This window comes from Lissotriton helveticus, chromosome 1_1 (genome assembly GCF_964261635.1).
Source record: "Lissotriton helveticus chromosome 1_1, aLisHel1.1, whole genome shotgun sequence".
NCBI classification, from domain to species: Eukaryota; Metazoa; Chordata; class Amphibia; order Caudata; family Salamandridae; genus Lissotriton; species Lissotriton helveticus.
This window is the reverse complement of record NC_136057.1, coordinates 1,149,000,807-1,149,020,734: the sequence shown is the minus strand read 5'-3', so window position 1 is coordinate 1,149,020,734 and position 19,928 is coordinate 1,149,000,807.

Sequence of the window (19,928 nt, the reverse complement as noted above, 5' to 3'; positions counted from 1 at the left end):
TTTAGGCCTAGCATCCTTCAACTTTCATCATGTTATGCTTGTTCACCATAGTTCAAGTTTGACACCTGGCACACAACTTCGCCGTTTGGAATGCAGACCACTTGGTCATTACTGGTACTATCTATGTTCTTCGCATATCCTTAGAACGTCTGGCCTAATGTAATAAAATACCCTGATGATGATCCCAGTACTTTCCATATGGGCTCGAAACGATCGCAAACACTATCCAATTTGCTTATAGCAGGTACTGCGCACACGTGTGAGGATAAACAGTATTAATACTGAGAGATTTACAAAGAAATCAAGATGACACCGGTTGTGTAATAAACACCTTGTTTATGTAAACATTTTCTTCATGAACATACAACGCCAGCCGACACGTGTTTCGTCAACAGGGGTATACCTGTGACTCTTCAGGGCTGTTAATTTATATTACAAGACAGTATATACATTAGAACAAATTGTATTGTGTATTGTGGTATACTTCTATAGCGCAAACCTGTCACCTCCAAGGGCATCCTGGCGCTTTGACCCCTAATCCAGCAGATTCAGCAGCCTAGCCTGTTCCAGGGAAGAGGTGAGTTTTCAGTGCCTTTCTAAAGGCTAAAAGACCCTCAAGGCTTCTCAGGGAGAGTGGCAGGGAGTTCCAGAGTTTGGCCGCCGCTACTCTAAACGATCGGCCACCCATCCTCACTCTCTGGAAGCGTGGAACTACTAGTAGCCTAGATGAAGAGGAACGTAAGGCTCGGGAAGGGAGGTACCAGTCAAACATTCTCTGCAGAGGGATTGGGCCCAGGCCATGGATAGCCCTGAACACAATACAGGCTGCTTTATAGCGAACGCGTGACTGGACCGGCAACCAATGGAGTTCCTGTAACGCTGCTGTTGCAGAGCTATAGTAAGGGCGGGAGAGGGCAAGTTTGGCAGCCATATTTTGCACCCTTTGGAGCTTGCTCAGAAGTGTTGCCGGGGCCTCCAGAAGTAGTGCGTTACAGTAGTCGAGTCGACTTAGGATGGTACTACGCACTACTTCGGGTCTGGCTTGCTCAGGGAGGAGAGGTAAGACCTTGCGCAGCATGCGGATCAACATCATGCACGTTGAGGTGGTTTTATTTACGTGCAGGTCCAGCTGCAGGTTGGGCCCAAAAATAACACCCAGGTTACGTGCCGAACGTGCGGCTGACACCGACTCAGAAAAAGACGGAGGCCAGAAGTCATCTGGGAGATTTCGGGGAACTCGGTCATTGGAGCAGTATAGGACCTCTGTCTTAGTTCCATTGAACTGTAATGAGTTCAAGCGGAGCCATTCCGCAGTCGCCTGCATGCACCGATGGAAGGTCTCCAACGGGACTGCGTCCTGTCCCTCCAGTGAGAAAACCAGCTGGGTATCATCCGCATAGTTAAATGCGGAGATCCCAAATGATTTGATGAGCTGGACGAGAGGGCGGAGGTAGATATTAAAGAGTATAGGGCTGATGGCAGAGCCCTGAGGTACTCCATGCCCTACTCTCCGCTCCTCTGAACTGAAGGGAGGGAGCGAGACCCGTTGTTGACGGTTGTCCAAGTAGGAGATTAACCAATCCCTGGCCCTACCTTTGACCCCGCACTCCTCCAGCCTCGAGATCAAGGTGGGATGGCTGACCGTGTCGAACGCGGCCGACATGTCGAGCAGCACCAGAAAGGCTGCCCGACCACTGTCGACTCGCGCCCGCAGATTGTCCAGCACGGTCACCAACGCGGATTCCGTCCCATGAGCAGGGTGAAAACCGAACTGCGTCTCATCCAACCAGATGTTCCCTTCTAAGAAGCCGGACAGGGTGCGGGTGACCAATTTTTCCATGATTTTGACTGGAAAAGGAAGCAGGGAAATTGGTCGGTAATTAGAGAGGCAAGCAGGGTCAAGCGTAGATTTTTTTAGAAGCGGAGATACCACTGCCTTCTTCCAGCAGCCCGGTACCGTCCCTGTATGAAATGACTGGCAACAGATGGAATGCAAGGGCTGGAAGAGATCCTCCTGAAACACCTTCCAGAGTTTTGATGGAAGAGGATCAAGAGGCGAGCCAGAAGAGATCGTTAGGGCTAGGCTACCAAACTCCTCCAAGGAGGGAAGGGGAAAGCTACTCAGCTGGGGTCGACTGGCCACAGTCACCGGAGCTCCCAGGCTGAGGGCCTGGTCCGGTGAGGGAGGGGAGAAGCTACTCAACTGGGGTCGACTGGCCTCAATCGCCGGAGCTCCCAAGCTGGAAGCTAAATCCAAGGAAAGTAAGGAAAGGCTACTCAGCTGGGGTCGACTGGCCTCAGACGCCGGAGCTCCCAAACTGAGAGCCGAATCCAAGAGGGGAGGGGAGAAGCCACTCAGCTGGGGTCGACTGGCCATAATCACCGGGGCTCCCAGGCTGAGGGCCGGGTCCGAGGAGGGAAGGGAAAAGCTACTCAGCTGGGGTCGACTGGCCTCAATCGCCGGAGCTCCCAAACTGAGGGCCTGATCCTCTGGTCGGGGTCGACTGGAAGGCGTGGTCAGAGCTTCCAAACAGAGGTGAGCCACCCTCTGCAGGGGTCGACTGGCCACCTCTTCCGGAGCTCCCAGACCAGTGGTGAACTTGGCGGGGTCCTGCAAGCCCTCCAGGATTTTACGGGTTTTCTCCTCGAAGGCATCAGCAAGCGAGTCACAAAGAGCTTGCGAAGAGGGGACAGCACTGGCCACACACGTAGGGTGGGCAAGGTCCCTAACGATTTTAAAGAGGGCTTGTGCCTTGTTAGGGGCCTGATTCAGGGTGGATTCAAGATAGGTCACTTTGGCCATCTTGATCTTTGCCTTATATTGTTTTATGGCGGCCTTGAAAGCAATTTTCTCCGGGTCCAAATACTGTTTCCTCCAGGCCCTTTCTGCGCGTTTGCAGTCAAGTTTGAGCTGGCGTAATTCGCTCGTGTACCAGGGGCTAGCTCGATTCACCCTCCCTCGGAGGGGTGCAAGCTTATCCAGCGAGCTCGAAACGGACTGGCAGAAGAGAGTATAACTCTCTTCGGCTGTGTCGCCAAGCTTAAACTCCTTACCTAAGATGTTCGGTAATGGAGAGGTTTTAAGAATTCGGGACCAAGGTCTCTCTAGCTTAGCTAGCGAAATTCCAGCCTTTCGTGAGATATGGTCCTCTAGACATAGAGAGAACATGATCAGATAGTGGTCTGTCCAAAACTGGCACTTAATATCATTTAGTGATACCCATGTTGGATCTGCAAATACTAAGTCCAGAATATGACCCTTCTGATGCGTAGAGGCGTTCACCAACTGTTCCAGATTAATATCCGTGCATGCTTGACTAAGGGAGAGGAATGCATTGTCTAGTGAACCGCCTGCCCACAGGTTGAAGTCACCAAGAATCAGTAACTTGGAGTGGGAGCTAGAGAGTTCGAAGATCAAGTCAATGAGGAGCGATATGGAAGGTGCCGGTCCCGGGGGACGATAGCATAGAACACCTGAACACAGTATCAGCTCCTGCTGTTTGACTGTGAAACCCATCAGTTCAAATCCCGGTACTTCCCGAATCTTTAGCTGGGAGAGGGTCAGCGAGTCTCTGTAAATGAACCCGATTCCCCCTCCTCGATTGAGTGGGCGTGGAGTATGACTGATTTTATAGCCTGAGGGACAGGCTAAGCCCAGCTCAACCTCACAGTCCTCTCGAGTCCACGTTTCTGTAAGAAACAGGACATCGAGTCTTTCTGATTCGATGAGGAAGGCAATCTCCGTATAGTGCTTGCACAGGGATCTGACATTAAGCAAGCCACAGGAGATTCGCCTCCCAGTTGGTTCCCTAACCGGATCCTGACAGGGTCTCAGACTAAGTAGCTCAGCCCGAGAGTAGACTGTGCGAAGTGGGCCCGAGGGGCCAGAGGTAGCGGCCCTAAGCGCGTCCGTTGCGCGAACGGGCGCAAACGGGCTTACCTCTGGCGCACCTCCGGCACCCCTACGGCGCACCCGCTGCGCACCGTCGCTGCGCACTTGTTTAGTGGCCATCTTATATGGCCGACGGGTATCGCGTGGGTCCTGGCAGGGCGAGTGGCTCTCCCTCACCCAAGATGGCGCCCAGTGAGGAAAGACCTTCTCCCCACTCCAAAATGGCGCTCGAAACCGGCGCGATGCTATTACAATGCCCCCGAGTCCCTTCTATCCCACAAATGTGGGTGTAGAGCAGTTAAAGTGCGGGTAAGAGCTCCCTTGATTCCCCCTAAGCGGCGCAGGCAATTAAAAATAAAAAGCGCGATCGCTCGGCGCAAAACAGAATAATGCAAGTAAAGTAAAATATTAAAAATTCCAGAGCAGGAGGAGCGTTCTACACGCAGCGCTAGTGCTGGAGTTTAGGGTCAGACTGAAACGAGGAAGGAGGTCCTACTTTAATAGCCTCCTCCTCCAATGCATGGGTCCTGGCAGGGCGAGTGGCTCTCCCTCACCCAAGATGGCGCCCAGTGAGGAAAGACCTTCTCCCCACTCCAAAATGGCGCTCGAAACCGGCGCGATGCTATTACAATGCCCCCGAGTCCCTTCTATCCCACAAATGTGGGTGTAGAGCAGTTAAAGTGCGGGTAAGAGCTCCCTTGATTCCCCCTAAGCGGCACAGGCAATTAAAAATAAAAAGCGCGATCGCTCGGCGCAAAACAGAATAATGCAAGTAAAGTAAAATATTAAAAATTCCAGAGCAGGAGGAGCGTTCTACACGCAGCGCTAGTGCTGGAGTTTAGGGTCAATTCAAGAATTGCTAGTGAGTACAGTGTCCCTATAGGAAGGACAGGTGAAAAAACAAGTACCTAAGTAACGCGTGGAGTACCCCTAGAAAAATGAGTACAACCCGAATGTGATGGTGGCGTGGGGGGCTGAAAGACGAGAAAGCACCCCCAGGATATGAAGAGAAAAGGCTAGTAAGTGTATTCCAAAATGTTTGCTACATAATCTTGACATTATTGCATATAGGTCAATGCATCAATGGGACAGTACGAGAGCTCTTTAATCATCTCTTGATTGGAACAAAGGAGGGCAAATGGCAGAAAATTGAGACTACAAAAAACGGTGCGATAAATGGCATGGTAAGTCGAAAACATTTCAGCAAAACGGAGAGCAAAACAGGAGTACAATGATTGCAACGGTGTGGCGGTAGCACAAATGTTGTGGAACGTTGTTCTGATACGAAAAGTACACGAGGTTTTAACACATGCGAACAATAAATCATCAAATACATTATCTACCGTGAACCATGTGTACTTGCATGAACAGTAAATAACAATGTGACATTGACTGCCTGAAACATGATCCTGTGAGTAAGCGAAGTAATGTGAGTGAAAAACGGGCGGAAAGCGATCAGTTTACATGCGAGAGGAGGTCTCATGGTGTTGAGTAACCGGGTGGGGTTGCAAGTTAAAATAGAGGTGTTTACCTGTATAGGCGTGATGCATGAGCTAATTGGGAAACAAAAACGGAGGGGGCGCAAGGCCAAAATAAGAAAAAATGTCGGTAAACAAGGTTGGTGAGCAAGAAACTAGAACATGTCATTGTCCAGGAGGAACTCACCTACTAACCGGTGATAATTCCAACCCGGTCTACGGGTATAAAAAATTCCGTAGGTACGGTACGATGGGATGAAGGAAAACAAATACAGAAGGGTATTTCTGTGTAGCCAGGACCTGAAAGTCAAAACGGAGGGTAAGTCAACTTGCGGCTATGTAAAGGGTTGTGACCTAGTATGTGGAGGTCAGGTGACTCGTGAGAGGTTAATTACCTTAGGATATCAGGTCGCGGCGGTGCTCGTCTCGCTATTCTGAGTAGGAGACTGAGTAGGTGAAATGCTCGTGTTTAAAAGCCCTAAGCGTATGGATGACGCATGCAAGAGCGTAATGGAGACCGGAAGTGAGGACTCGAGCGTGACGGAACGGCTAGAGTGCTAACCTTCATCTCGTGTTGTGGAACAAACCGAAGGATCGCATAACAAGCACGAAATGAGAACATTTTAAAAGTGAAATGGGACTGTGAAAGGGGGGCTTTGACGCGAGGGCGGACCTAGAGGGTGGCACAGGATCACATTTGTACAGAATTGTAAATATCTAGAGTGTAGGACACAATAAGACCATTGCTTACGATGTTATACTTGAAAGACAATGAACATGTGAACAGTTAAGTGAGTCTATTACAGGGAATACATAGTTCTAATTGCTAGTAAATTATTAGCGAGTAGTATACAGACAAACATTAGAATTATGAGATCGGACAGTAACATGTTCACGTAGATTAAAGAAAAATTCATGAAGCAAAGGACAACAAGGCTAGTGGTAAATGTGTTTTATAGGAAGAGACAAAATTGTAAGAAGTTGTCTCAGCCTATAGTACAGTAGGTGTAGTAATTATTGGCATTAATTGTGATTGAGAGAAGAGAGAGAAACAATCATATAAATATCAAATTGGGCAAGCAGAAACAGGTACAATGATAACCTCTAATTGAGGATCTCTACTAAACAACCAGTGGATGGTGGTCAGGCATGATAAGGGTCATATCCCTCGACATCCAAGGAAGCCATGTAGGTATAGCTGATGTGCTCAAGTGTCTAGGAAATATTGGAGCTCATGGTCAATGTTTTGGCCGTATTTGACAGTGTGTAGGCACATGATCCAGGTCGCCTCAAGGTGCCTGAGTTTGAGTTCACGATTGCCTCCCTTGATACTCGGTTTGGCAATATCGATTCCATAGAAGTCAAATCTCTTGTGTGAACTCTGGCTGGGGCATGTAGCCATATGTAGAGCCATGGGGTAGCGGGGATCTTGTTGATGCATGGATCTTGCGTGTTCGCTAATGCAATCTTTCTGCAGCCTGATGGCACTGCCCACATATTCGCTATGGCATGTGCATTCCAAAATGTAAACAACAAATTTTGTGTTGCAGTTGATGTTGACATTTATCTCATATTTTTGTTTATGGTGACAGGTGAATGATTTGACACCGTTCCTTGCCCATTTGCATACGCCACAACAGCCACATTTGTGGAATCCTTTGGTGTGTGGGGCCAGCCAGGTTGTGGAGTTGGTAGATGTAGGTACAGTGGGACTTAGTCTGGTGCGTAATGTTTTACCACGTCTATAGGTGATGAGTAGACTGGGGCTGATGTTAGTGCACAGAGTTTTGTCCGCAAGTAGGACGTTCCAGTGCTTGTTGATGCTTTTTCTAACAATAGGACTAAGCTCATTGTAGTCAATAATCAGTCTGGTTTGAGGAGTATTAGAAATTGGTTGACTTTTTGGTTGTAGTGTGCTTATGCGGTCAAGTGTGTTGATACGTTTGACCGCTTTGTTGATCACTCTGCGGTTGTAACCACGCATGTGAAATCTGTCTCTCATGTCAGTGACGCATTTGTTGAATTCTGTATTTTCAATGCAATTTCTGCGTGCTCTGACGAATTCCCCATAGGGAATTGTATCAATCTGGTGTCGAGGATGTGAACTGTCTGCTCGTAGTATGGCGTTGCATGATGTCTCTTTGCGAAAAAGCCTACTCTGAAGGATGTTGTTAGTGACATATAGTTCTAGGTCTAGAAAGGTGATCTTGTGTGTACTGTAGTTACAAGTGAACTTCATGTCCATATAATTGGTGTTGAGGTGTTTGAAGAATGCTTCTAGTTCAACTTGAGACCCAGACCAGAGGAGTAGACAGTCGTCAATGTAGCGACCCCAGTAGACTATAGAGTCCACCCAGAGTTCTCCTCATGTGCCCCAGATCCATGTGGCTTCAAGTGTGCCCATGTACAAGTTCGCAAAAGAAGAGGAAAACCTTGAGCCCATGGCCACCCCCTTGGTTTGCTTGTACCATTTTTGGTCATAGATGAAGAAGTTGTTTTTCAGAATAATGTCCATCATGGTGATTATCATGTTAGTATGTTGCCACAAAGTGGCAGGTCTTGTTTCGAGATATTTGGACATGGCCTCAATGCCTTTGTCAGGAATAATAGAAGTATAAAGTGACACCACGTCTAATATGGCCATCATCATTCCAGGTTGCCACTGGATGTCATTGAGAATGCTCAGGATATGTTTTGTGTCTTGAATGAACGATGGAAGGGTTTTGACCAGGGGATTAAGAAAAAGGTCCACATATTCGGCTATTCTTTCAGTTGGCCCGCCTATACCTGATATGATCGGTCTACCTGGAGGGAAGGAAAGTGGTTTGTGGATTTTGGGTAATGTGTATAGCCATGGCGCGGTGGGTCTGTCTATTTTCAGATAGAGTGCTTCTTCATCATTTATTATGCCTGCGGTGTGGGATTCCCTAAGTTGATTGTTTATGAGGCGGGTTACGGGGTCAGTGGGGTTGTTCTTGATAAGTGTGTAGCAAGCGGGGTCATTAAGTTGGGACAAGATCTCGTTGTGGTAGTCCACCTTGTCCATAATGACGAAGTTACCGCCTTTATCCGCCTCTCTTATTATTATGTCATGATCCGAGGAAAGATTTTTGAGTGCAGTCCGCTCATTTCTGATGAGGTTATCTCTGTACCTATGCTGGCATTTGTGTAGTCTAGTCTTGTGTTTCTCGATGTCATCTAAGACCAAGTTGTGAAAGGTGTCCACTGGATTACCAGCTGGTAGGTTGGATGTCCAGCTAGATTTGCACTTAAGGTTGCTGGTTACCGTGTTGTCTCCCTCAATGTTCAAGTCGTGTAGTAACTGTTCAGGCGTGTAGGGTTGACCTATCCAATTTTCTATTTAAGTGTAAGGGTGTCATCGTTCATTTTGGCTTGTTATATCTTCTGTATAGCTCACAAGCTTATTCCCCTGCCTGAATTTTTGTTTGTTATTTGTTGTAGGCTTTGTGTTGGACGCAGAACTGTGTCCCACTTTATTTTGTGTTTTAAATTGAAAGCATCATTAAAATAACCCTGTCCAGCTGGACTGCTTTAATATAGTACTGATTCTGAGTCTATATTTACTCCGTTTATCTTTATTCGCCCTGTCAGGGACAATTGTGTTTGTAACTTACTAATATCCAAGGTCCCTTACCGTTTCAATTGGGTCCCCTTGTCCTTATTAACACACCATTAGAGACTCCTACTCCTATCTAACTCCTAGCAATTTTGTTATCGATTTAAATTAGCCAGTATTCACTGGGAGAGATAGCTTATTTGTTTTAGGGTGGGTATGGTATGGTGATTTCTGTGATCTGCAAAGCCATATGGTACTCACAGTAGTTCAGCAGAGGAGTCTTTATCTTTATCTTTATCTTTTTTAAATAGCCAGTTTTAAAGTTCCTACGGATTTGTAAGTGCAAGGTAGCTTTACTTTATTTTCAGCTTCTAGGTCGCATTGATGTCTGCAATAGAGTCTGCTCATTTCTTAAAGCGGCGATGAGGAGCAGAAAATGGATGGTTACATTTTTGTAACCATGTTGTAGCCACTTTTTATGTTCATCGTTACTTACCGAAGTTTGAACTGGCAAGGTTGACGATCCTTCTATGCATGTTTATCTTGGTACCATGTTTTTAGGATTCGAGATCTCATGAGTACTGAATTACAGTCCTCATTTGTTACATGTTTTTAAGCTATCTGGGGTGCACATGGCACCCAAGTGATTGCAGTGCTTACTGGATTGTAAAAAGACTGCTATATTTATGTATGTTGCCTCATTGTTTGCACTTTATAGCTCATTGCACTTTAGATTGTCTTATGCTGCTATTTTGGATGTACTCATTTTATTGTACATGTATTTTATGATTTTTATGGTCTTTTTTCTGATGAATAAAGTATACAATTGATTGATTATAAAAAAACTGAAAACTAATTTGAGTATTTAAGGTAATTATTAAAATTATTTTAGTTACTAAACAAATTGGAAAATTAAACTTTTACATTTTAAATAGTATAGTGTAAATATTTATTTAAAATGTATTTCATTATTTGTTTTAAAATATAAAATTGATAAATATATTTTATAAAATTAAGTGCATTGTGTTTGTTTTGCTTATTTATTTTCATTTTAATAAATTGCATGTTAAAAAATTGTTTTTATAAAATGTAAATTATTTTATACATTTATGAATACTTTTAATGTGTAACATTTGAAGCAAAAGTTTAAGTATGATGTATTTCTCCAAAATTATATTTTTTACAAATAGAAAATATATTTACTCTAATGAGAAATGTCATATTTATTTATAAATCAAGTAATCAATTGGGAAAATGCATTATACATTTTTGATGTGTAAATAAAACTAATAAAACATTATAGAATGTATTAATAATCATTTGCTATGTAATGTGGATATATATTAGTAATTTTACAAATTTCTTTATGCATATTTCTATGTTTAATTTGTATATAATTTTCGTTAAACTTCTAAATATTATGCATAATTTGATACTGTTTCACTTAGTAGAAAAATATTCAATATGTTATTGGTCCATGTTGAATATATATATATATATATATATATATATATATATATATATATATATATATATATATATATATATATATATATATATATATATATATATATATCCATACTAATATTATAAAGAGAGAGCCCAAACCTTTGAGGCGGGTAATCTCAGTAACCACAGCACCAATCACAACACCCAATACAGCATTGGAAAGGGCAGTTGCAGCAGAAGGACATAGGCTATGCAGATGAATCAGGTATCAGAGTGCTTTACATAGCACCAGTTACGTTACATGAGGACACACATTAATTTTTGTTAGGCACGGGGAGATTAAGTGATTTGCCCAGAATCACAAGATGTTTTGCATCGTTATCAAGACTCGAACCCAGATCCCCAGGTCCGAGGTCGAGCACCTTAGCCGTTAGGCCAACTCCTCTATACATTTCAAAGGTAAAAGAACCGTGCCAGCAACGTAGTCCCTTGTGGGCATGTCTGCGTTGTGCTGTGGGCTGGGGCTAGGGGCGTGACTAACGCTGGGGGTGTGTGGTACGGCCATCACATTGTGGGCTGTGGGCGTGTGCTGGGGCGTGACAAACTCTGGGGGTGTGACAAACGCTGGGGGCGTGTGTCCGCCCTTCATGCCATGTGAGTCATACATTCAAGCGCCAATTACGATGCTGCGCAGCATCAAGGGTCACGCTGGGGGCGTGAGAAACGCTGGGGGCGTGTGTCCGGCCTTCATGCCATGTGAACACAATTGCGCCGCATCAAGGGGCACGCTGGGGGCGTGAGAAACGTCAGGGGCGTGTGCTACATTCCGCCCTTCATGCCATGTGGCTCGTACATTAATCAGAAGATTGTCTGCTGTGGCCGTGTGCTGGGGGCGTGACACACGCGTTCACCTGGATGCCTGATAAGTAACGTTACTGCAGCCTCTCCTGCGCGCTGTTACTGAACTCTCTCATTTAATGAAATTATACGCGCCTGCTACCATTAACCAGGGCTCTAGCCGGGCTCAGGCGGCGGATCAGTACACTAATTACACCCGCCTGATAACATCAACCAGGGCTGCAGCTGGGCCTTCTCCGTCCCTATTCTAATGAAACAAAAAACGTTGTCTACCGCGAGATTTTAAAATAAATTGCCCTTGCCAAATACACACATTACACATATTCTATTTCATACCCGGACAACGTTGGGACGGGCTGCTAGTATATATATATATATATATATATACATATATATATATATATATATATATATATATATATATATATATTTATATATATATATATATATATGTATATACATACAACAAAAAAGTCATCTTCTTATTAACCAGACAACACACTTTAGCCCATTTGCTTCCAAGTGAGATTTATTCGAGTTTATTAAGTCTACCCTTCGCGTTTCGAAAAAGAGAGGCAGAGGCCAATGGACAGTCAAAAAGTAACGGCAGCAGGAAAGTCTGAGCTTAGTATTGTTAATTTGACCTCTGTGCAGCTCTCCAATGACGAACAAAATATCCTGAAATTAGGCCTGTCCTTCGCTCCGCATACCAACATGAAATATGCTGCCACTAGAGTGGATTTATGCAAAGCGGTTCGAAAGCTCAAACTCCGAAAATGTAATCTGCTGAAAGCAAATACCAACGCCACATTACCAATTCAAGAATCTGATGAGATTACCACGGCCTCAGGATCACTAATGCCCAGCGGCAATGTAGAATTATGGGAGACAGATGGGGTGGGTTATCATAGAATGCTGACACAGGACAGCAGTGAGGCACAAGTCAGCGTACCGATCAAGCAGATAGCACCTGTTACACCCTTTAAACCTTCTTCAACCTTCAGTCCCCTCATGCACCGCGACTACATAGATATTTTCCATGAGAATGTGATTTCCCAGCTTAAAGGTTTACATAAATGAATTTGCAAAGAAAGATACAGATACGATAAACAAACACAACAATATGAAGCTTTGGTCCAAAAATTCAGTGTTGACAAAGCCATCATTGTGCATGGCAGTAATAAAGGAGGAAACATTATACTCTTAACAAGAACAAATATGACAAGTAAGCCTATCTCCAATTGAATGATAGAAAACATTATGAACGTATCAATGCTACAACACTGAAAGCTACACAGGTGGAATATCATCAAACACTGGCTAAATGGAAGAATAAAAGAATGTTGTCAGAAGACGAATGCAAATACTTGAAAAAAGACTATCCAGTAACCCCGCTTATATACTTTATTCCGAAAGTCTTTAAAGACATGACCAACCCCCCTGGTAGACCACTCATCTCTGCCAGGGGTGGCCTGCTGGAAAGCACGTCTATTTATATTTACTTTCTCTTGCAGGGATATGTGAAAGCCTTGGAGTCATATATCCAGGACACTGGGGACTTTCTGTATAAAATCTCAAACCTTTCTTGGAAGGAGGATTACTGGATGTTAGCTCGAGACGTATCATCACTATATACGAGCATTGTACCCGAAGATGTCAGTGATGTCCTGAGTGATGTCACTGACCATGTCATGAGTGATGTAATATGTGACATCATGAGCAGTGCATTGCGGTCGCGCGAGTTATAGTTAGCTGAACTAACTTTAACAGGGGAATTTCAAAGGTTTTGTATGAGTGAAATGTCCAGCTAACTATAACATGTGTGAAACCTATGGTTTTTTTCAGTATATTTGCAAGGTTTTTTAAATGCTAATTCCTAACTATAACGTGTGTGAAACCTATGGTTTTTTCAGTGAATTTGCAAGGTTTTTTAAATGCTAGTTCCTAACGATAACGTGTGTGAATCCTATGGTTTTGTCAGTGAATTTGCAAGTTTTTTTAAATGCTAATTCCTAACTATGACGCCTGTGAAACTTATGGTTTTTTCAGTGATTTTACAAAGTTTTTTAAATACTAATTCCTAACTATAACGAGTGTAAAACGAATGGTTTTTCAGTGAATTTGCAAGGTTTTTTAAATGCTAATTCCTAACTATGACGTGTGTGAAACCTATAGTTTTTTAAGTGAATTTCAAAGGTTTTTAAAATGCTAATTTCTGTATCAATTTTTATATTTTTTATATATTTATTTTTCCACAAACTGCCTTTGTATGTTGTAATACATTGACTGTATCCTGTAATATGCAACGGCACAGCTACTTTTTATGATTTGGATAAAGTTGAACAGTATAGTCTACATCTTCAATCAACATATAAGCACTCAAATTTGTTATTTAACTTTTTTGGGTTTTTTTCAAACGTGCGCGCAACGTGCGCGCACCTCGCCATTTTCTTTTTTTTTATTACTTTTTTTTTTGCCCTTCGGGGTCCTTCAGGGACCCCCTGAGAAGGCCTAGGGGATCAGGGAGTCTCTACCCTGCCCTCTTTTCACATTTTCTACTATTGTTTTTGACTCACTTCTGCCTCGGGGGTGCGAGCAACGTGCGCGCACCTCGCGGGTTTTTAAAAAAAATAAAAAAAATTTTTTAGCCATTCGCGGTCCTTCAGGGACCCCCTGAGAAGGCCTAGGGGGTCAGGGAGTCTCTACCCTGCCTTCTTTTCACGTTTCTAAAAGTATTTTCGAAAATCAGGTAAAACGTCATTCATATGCGACGGTCGCGCAATGTCCGCGCGCACGTAAAGTCATGTGACTAGAAATCAACACTTTTGATTGGTTTATACTAGTTTCTTTTCCAGAATCTTCAAAAACCCTACCCACTTCCCTCACTATCTCTTTCACTTTTCTGGAAGAAGGATCTTTGCTGATTTGTTCCAGCTTTTTGGGCAAAATGGCAGAGCAACAACAGCCGCAGGATACATCATCATCTGACTCAGATGTGGAGTTTGTTGAAGAGCAGCCACGTGGTAAGAAGACCAAGGAGTCCTTCATCTGGAACTTTTTCACCTTTCCAGAGGGTCAGAACAAAGTAAATGCACCGAAGGTCACCTGCAAAATCTGTGGTAGTGTGCTTTCTGGAGGAGACCCAAAGAAACACTACTCTTTTAGTATACACACAATGATAAGACAAGTGAAAAATGTGCATCCTAACAACTATGCAAGGGCATCTACCCGAGCCCTTGCAGCGAACCCTCCAGCTGCTGTCCCCAGCACTTCATTTGCAGGAGCATCTCCTTCATCGACTGCTCTGAATATCCGGCCACTTTTCTCCAAGGTCCACCTCCGATGCAACATGTGCAATGAGATTCTTTGTTATGGAGAGCAGAGTCTTTTAATGGAGCTGAAGATTACCCAGCACACATGCTCCCGCCAATCATTTTTTTCATTTAATAATTTTTGTTCCTGTTGAGCAGTTTTTTGTTACCTATTTTTAATTTTTGTTCTAAAAAATATCCCCCCCCCCCTAAAAAATTGTTAAAAAACAACAAAAAAAATACAAAACAAAAAAGACAAAAAAAACAGTCCTTTTCAGAACTAACTTCACTTCTCCAAGAAGAGCTATATCTCTTATATACTGTGCCATACTTTTTTTGAATGAATATGTAGTGTATAAATGAATGACTGAAATGACTGAGTGTAGGGGAGGAAGGGACTGATGGAATGAGTGAGTAAAGGGTAGTATTGTGAGTGAGGAAAGGGGAGTCAAAGAGTAACTGAAACAAGGGGACTACGGGTAGGGGAGTCAGGTAAGGGGAGAGAAAAAGTGAGGAAAGGGCAGTAAGGAAAGGAAAGTGAGGGAGGAGCAGTGAGAAAAGGGGAGCATGGAACAGAGACAGAGAAAGGGAGTAAGAGATGGAGAGGGAGAAGTAGAGCAGAGTAAAGGGAGTGAAGGTAAGATAAGTGGAGTGACGGTGAGTGAAGGGGTATGAGGCTGAGAAAAGGGGAGTAAGGGAAAGTGAGAGATGGGGAGTGAGGGAGAGAGAAGTGGAGTGATGGGATATAGGGAGTTAGTAAAGGGAAGTGAGAGAAGGGGAGTAAGGAATAGAGTGAGAGAAGGAGAGCGAGGGGGAGTGAGGAAAAGGGAACGGGAAAGTGAAAGGGTGAGAAATACAGACAGGAGGAAGTGGAGAGGGGGAAAGGGAGTTACGGTGAGTGAAGGGCAGTGGCAGAGGTGTATGAGGGTGAGGGAAGATGAATGCGAAAGAAGGAATAAAATTAAGAGAGAGGGAAAATGAGTGAGGAAGAGAGGAGGAGTGATATAAAGAGAAAGGAAAGGAGTTTAAGGGTAAGAGAGAGAGAGGGACAGAATGAGAGAGAGGGAGAGCAAGGAACTGGGAAGGAGTGAGGCAGTTAGAGTGAGTGAGACAGAGAGAGACAGGGAGAGAAACATAGATGAAAAAAAAGTGAGTGAGGGAGTGAACGAAGGGGAGTAAGTGAGATGGAGTGAGGGAGTGACAAAAGAGGAGTAAAGCAAGGAGAGTGAGGGAAGGGGAGTGAGAGAAGCAGAGCGAGGGGGAGTGAGGAAAAGGGAGCAGGAAAGTGAAGGGGTGAGAAATACAGATAGGATAAAGTGCATAGGGAGAAAGGGAGTGACGGTGAGTGAAGGGCAGTGACAGTTAGGGAAGGAGTATGAGGGTGAGGGAAGATGAATGAGAAAGAAGGAACAAAATTAAGAGAGAGAGAAAATGAGTGAGGAAGAGAGGAGGAGTGATATAAAGAGAGAGGAAAGGAGTTTAAGGGTAAGGGAGGGAGAGGTCAGAATGAGAGAGGGAGAGCAAGGAACTGAGAAGCAGTGAGGCAGTTAGAGTGAGTGAGACAGAGGGAGACAGGGAGAGAAAAATGGATAAAAAAAGTGAGGGAAGGAATAAACAAACGGGGGTAAGTGAGATGAAGTGAGGGAGTGAACAAAGAGGAGTAAAGGAAGGGGACTGTGGGTAATTGAGTGAAGGAAAAGTACTGAGGGTGAGTGAAAGGCAGTAACAGTGAGAGAAGGGGTATGAGGGTGACGAAAGGGGAATGAGAGAGAAGGAAGGATGTTAAGAGAGAGGAAAGGGGACTGAGGGATGAAGTAGGAGAGAAGGAAACAGAAATAGAAAGACAGTAAGGGTGAGGGAGAGAGAGAGAGAAAGAGAGGGAGAGCAAGTGACTGAGAGGGAGTGAGGTGGTTAGACTGAGCGAGACAGAGGAAGAGAGGGAGAGAGAAATGGAGTGAAGGGGAGTGGGGGACTAAACGAATGGGAGTTAGCAAAAGTGAATGAGGTAAGGGAAGAGGATAGACGGATGGAGTGAGGGAAAGAGAGTAAGGGGGAGTTAGAGAATGGAAGCAGGTGAAAGAGAATAGGAGTGATGCACAGAGAGAAGAATATGAAGTATGAGAAGAGGAGTGAGATTGAGTGAAGGGCAGTGACAGTGAGGGAAAAATAAGCATATTAAGATAGAGGAAAAAGTAGTGAGTGAGAGAGAAGAATTTATGGAAAGAGAGAGGAAAGAAAAGGAAGATTGGTGGAGAGAGAGGGAGACAGTGAAAGAGAGAAAGAGAAAGAGAGAGTGAGGGACTGTGAGAGAGTGAGGCAGTTATAGTGACTGAGACAGAGGAAGAGACTTAGAGGCAGATGGAGGAAAGGGGAGTGAGGGAGGGAATAAAGGAAGGGGAGTGAGCAAAAGCAAGTGTGGTAATAAGAGAATGGGAGTGACTGAAAGTGAGGGATGGTGTGAAGGAAAGAGAGTGAGAGGGGAGAGAGAAAAGAGTGAGGGATAGAGCAAAAGAAGGGTAGTGATGGAGGAAGAAAGAAAAGAGAAGTGAGGGTCACAGAGAGGAAGGAGGGAGCAGGAGAAGGTAAGTGAGGGTATAGGAATGGGTACTGATGGTGAGAGAAGGAGTGTAAAGGTGAATTAAGGGGAGTAAAGAGAGTAAGGGAAGGAGAGTATCATGAGCAAAGGAAGTGGAGTAAGAGACAAAGTGAAGAAAGTGAAAAAGGTTAAGAGAAGTAAGAGAGTGATGAGAAAGTATTTTTTGTTTCTCATACTCACCTTATAAGTAATGAAAAGTTTATAATTTATTTTGAATAAATATAGTGTCTGTGGAAGAGAAGAAAAAATTGAGTTATAATATATATTTCACAATACAAAATAATATGTACAATATGTTATGTATTTTATTTTGCTGTTCTCAGAATAAATTGAATTTCACTGAAAACAGTGAGTTCAATAGTACTCATCATATAACAGCGGGCAAAAAAAAAGACAATCTATAAGATTGTCTTTAAAAAACCCATTCAACATTTTCATTAAGAATGTAACAATTAGAAAAAAACATATATTAAATGTCTTTTGCGAACAGCAATTTTTTAAGTAAGTAAGGGATATCACCAACAATCACAAAGTAACAAAACATTATTACTTCTTTCTTATACACTCTAAATAAAGTAATGTACAAACATTTACCCGAAATAGTCATTTTTTTGTTTCACATATCATTCCTCATGGCCAAATAGTATGTGTGAAATCCTTACTTTGGAAGTTACTTAATAGTACCCTTAAGCGTCCGTTTCCCAACCTTCTGAATCAAAAGCACCACCATATTTTGGACCATCTAACAATGGTTATACCTTCACCCGATGCTATTTATCATGTTCATAGAACCTTAAACAACTAGCATGCTATCAGAACCTCAACATCATCTGGTATGCCGATCACACTTTGCTCATCCTTTATCTTACCAAGGAGCTGTATACCATTAAAAGAAACCTCTACAAAGGAATGAAAAATGTCAGCAACATCTCCAACAACTACAACAAATCTAAAACACCTCTGCCTCACTGATGATCAACATCTCCTGTGATAGCCACATCACCCACTATCTGATACACTTACACTACCTCTACGTCAACTACAAGAATTTTTTTAACCTCATCACCCTCACTCTCAAAGTACTTTTCAACACCAGACTACCCTTTCTTAACAGCAGTAATTTTCCCAGGCCAATTATTTTCCCTAAAATTTGGGTTGTGAACACACTAGGTAAGAATTTGGTAAGTTATAAGGCAAATGTTGTTTAAAAATCAATTGAGTATCATTACAATGAGTCCAGCCTTTGGTACATTTTAAATGAGCTGTGTAATGTCCTGATGTTGTAGAAGGACCATCATGGAAATTAATTGCTACAGTTACAAAAGTTTTTCCTGATATTGATAGTTGAGAAGCCACAAAATTTTGTATTAAAGTTGTCAGTTTTCTTCCATCAGGTCTGCAATTAAAATTACATACTGTCCATATCTTTTTATAAATAATGTTGATAACATTTGAGAGTTACATTGGGTACAGACCATGTTTTGATTTGCTTCTCTAACTAGATTATTAAAAGACACTGATTTGCAGTCTGGTAAAGTCAAATATATAAATCTTTCAGTGTCTATTTCAGTACTATTTGAAAACGACCAATTGTCACAGTCATGTTGCCATTTATAAGAAAGGCCAAAACATTTTCAAATTCTATTCCTTCATCTTGCAAAACAACAAGCATATACATTAGAAATTCCTGACAATCTTGCTGAATATTCTGTCAAAATTGATTTAAACCAGAAGATATGTCTAAAACATTTCGAATATCAGAAACACTTTCTATTTTAGTTTTATCACTACTACATTTCTCAAACACAGAATTTAACAAACAAAAAAATCTTTTGTCCCGATTTTCAACAATTTGTTGTAGTAAAGTTTCAAGAAAAAAACAACATTAACCACTACATTAGCATAGCAGTTAACACCAGAACTGTTTTCAAACTAAAAACCAACCACCTCTTCAATAGAATCCTTTTCATTTTTGCTTACTATCACTGGTTCATCTAGTTTTTTTCTTTTCTCTGCAACCTCGCTACAATTTTTCTCATATCTTCTTTTTCGACTTACCACACGCTTTTCAAATACTGGATATTGAGGTAAATTGGGAGCATGTTCTCTTCTTAACCTATTATACTCTCTTACACAATTTACATCTGCACTAATCTTTGTGTCATCAAAATCAATCAGGTATAATCCAGATAAAGTTCTGACTCGAGATAAAGCAACATATGCCATACCCTCTTTAAACACAGTACTTCCAATATTCACCAAAACACTATCTACACTTAAACCTTGAGATTTATGAATAGTTACCGCATATGCCAAACAAACAGGAAACTGTTTTCGGCGGACATATAAATCTTTTACAAGCAAAAATCGAGCTGAACAACAACTCAATTGTACTTTTTCAATTTCATCAAATTAGATTTTTAAAAATTCAATGTCATCTCTATTTGGGTAATTCACAAAATCAACAACATTACCCATTGCTCCATTTACTAAACCTCTTTCCACATGTAAATTACGTCGTAAAATTATCCAACAATGTATACATGCATATAGATTATTTTCTAAACCAGCAGTTTTAGATATTGATTTTTCTAAAGAATCCAATTTTAACTTCAACTTTTCTAACAAAATAATAGTAGCTCCTTCATGCTCTATTCTATCAATAGCTTCCAGTTTTATAATTTCTTGATTTTCTAACTTTAGCATTTTTTCACTGAATATTGAACATTCTTGCAGAGTTGGCATCAAGCATATCACTGATTTCTTT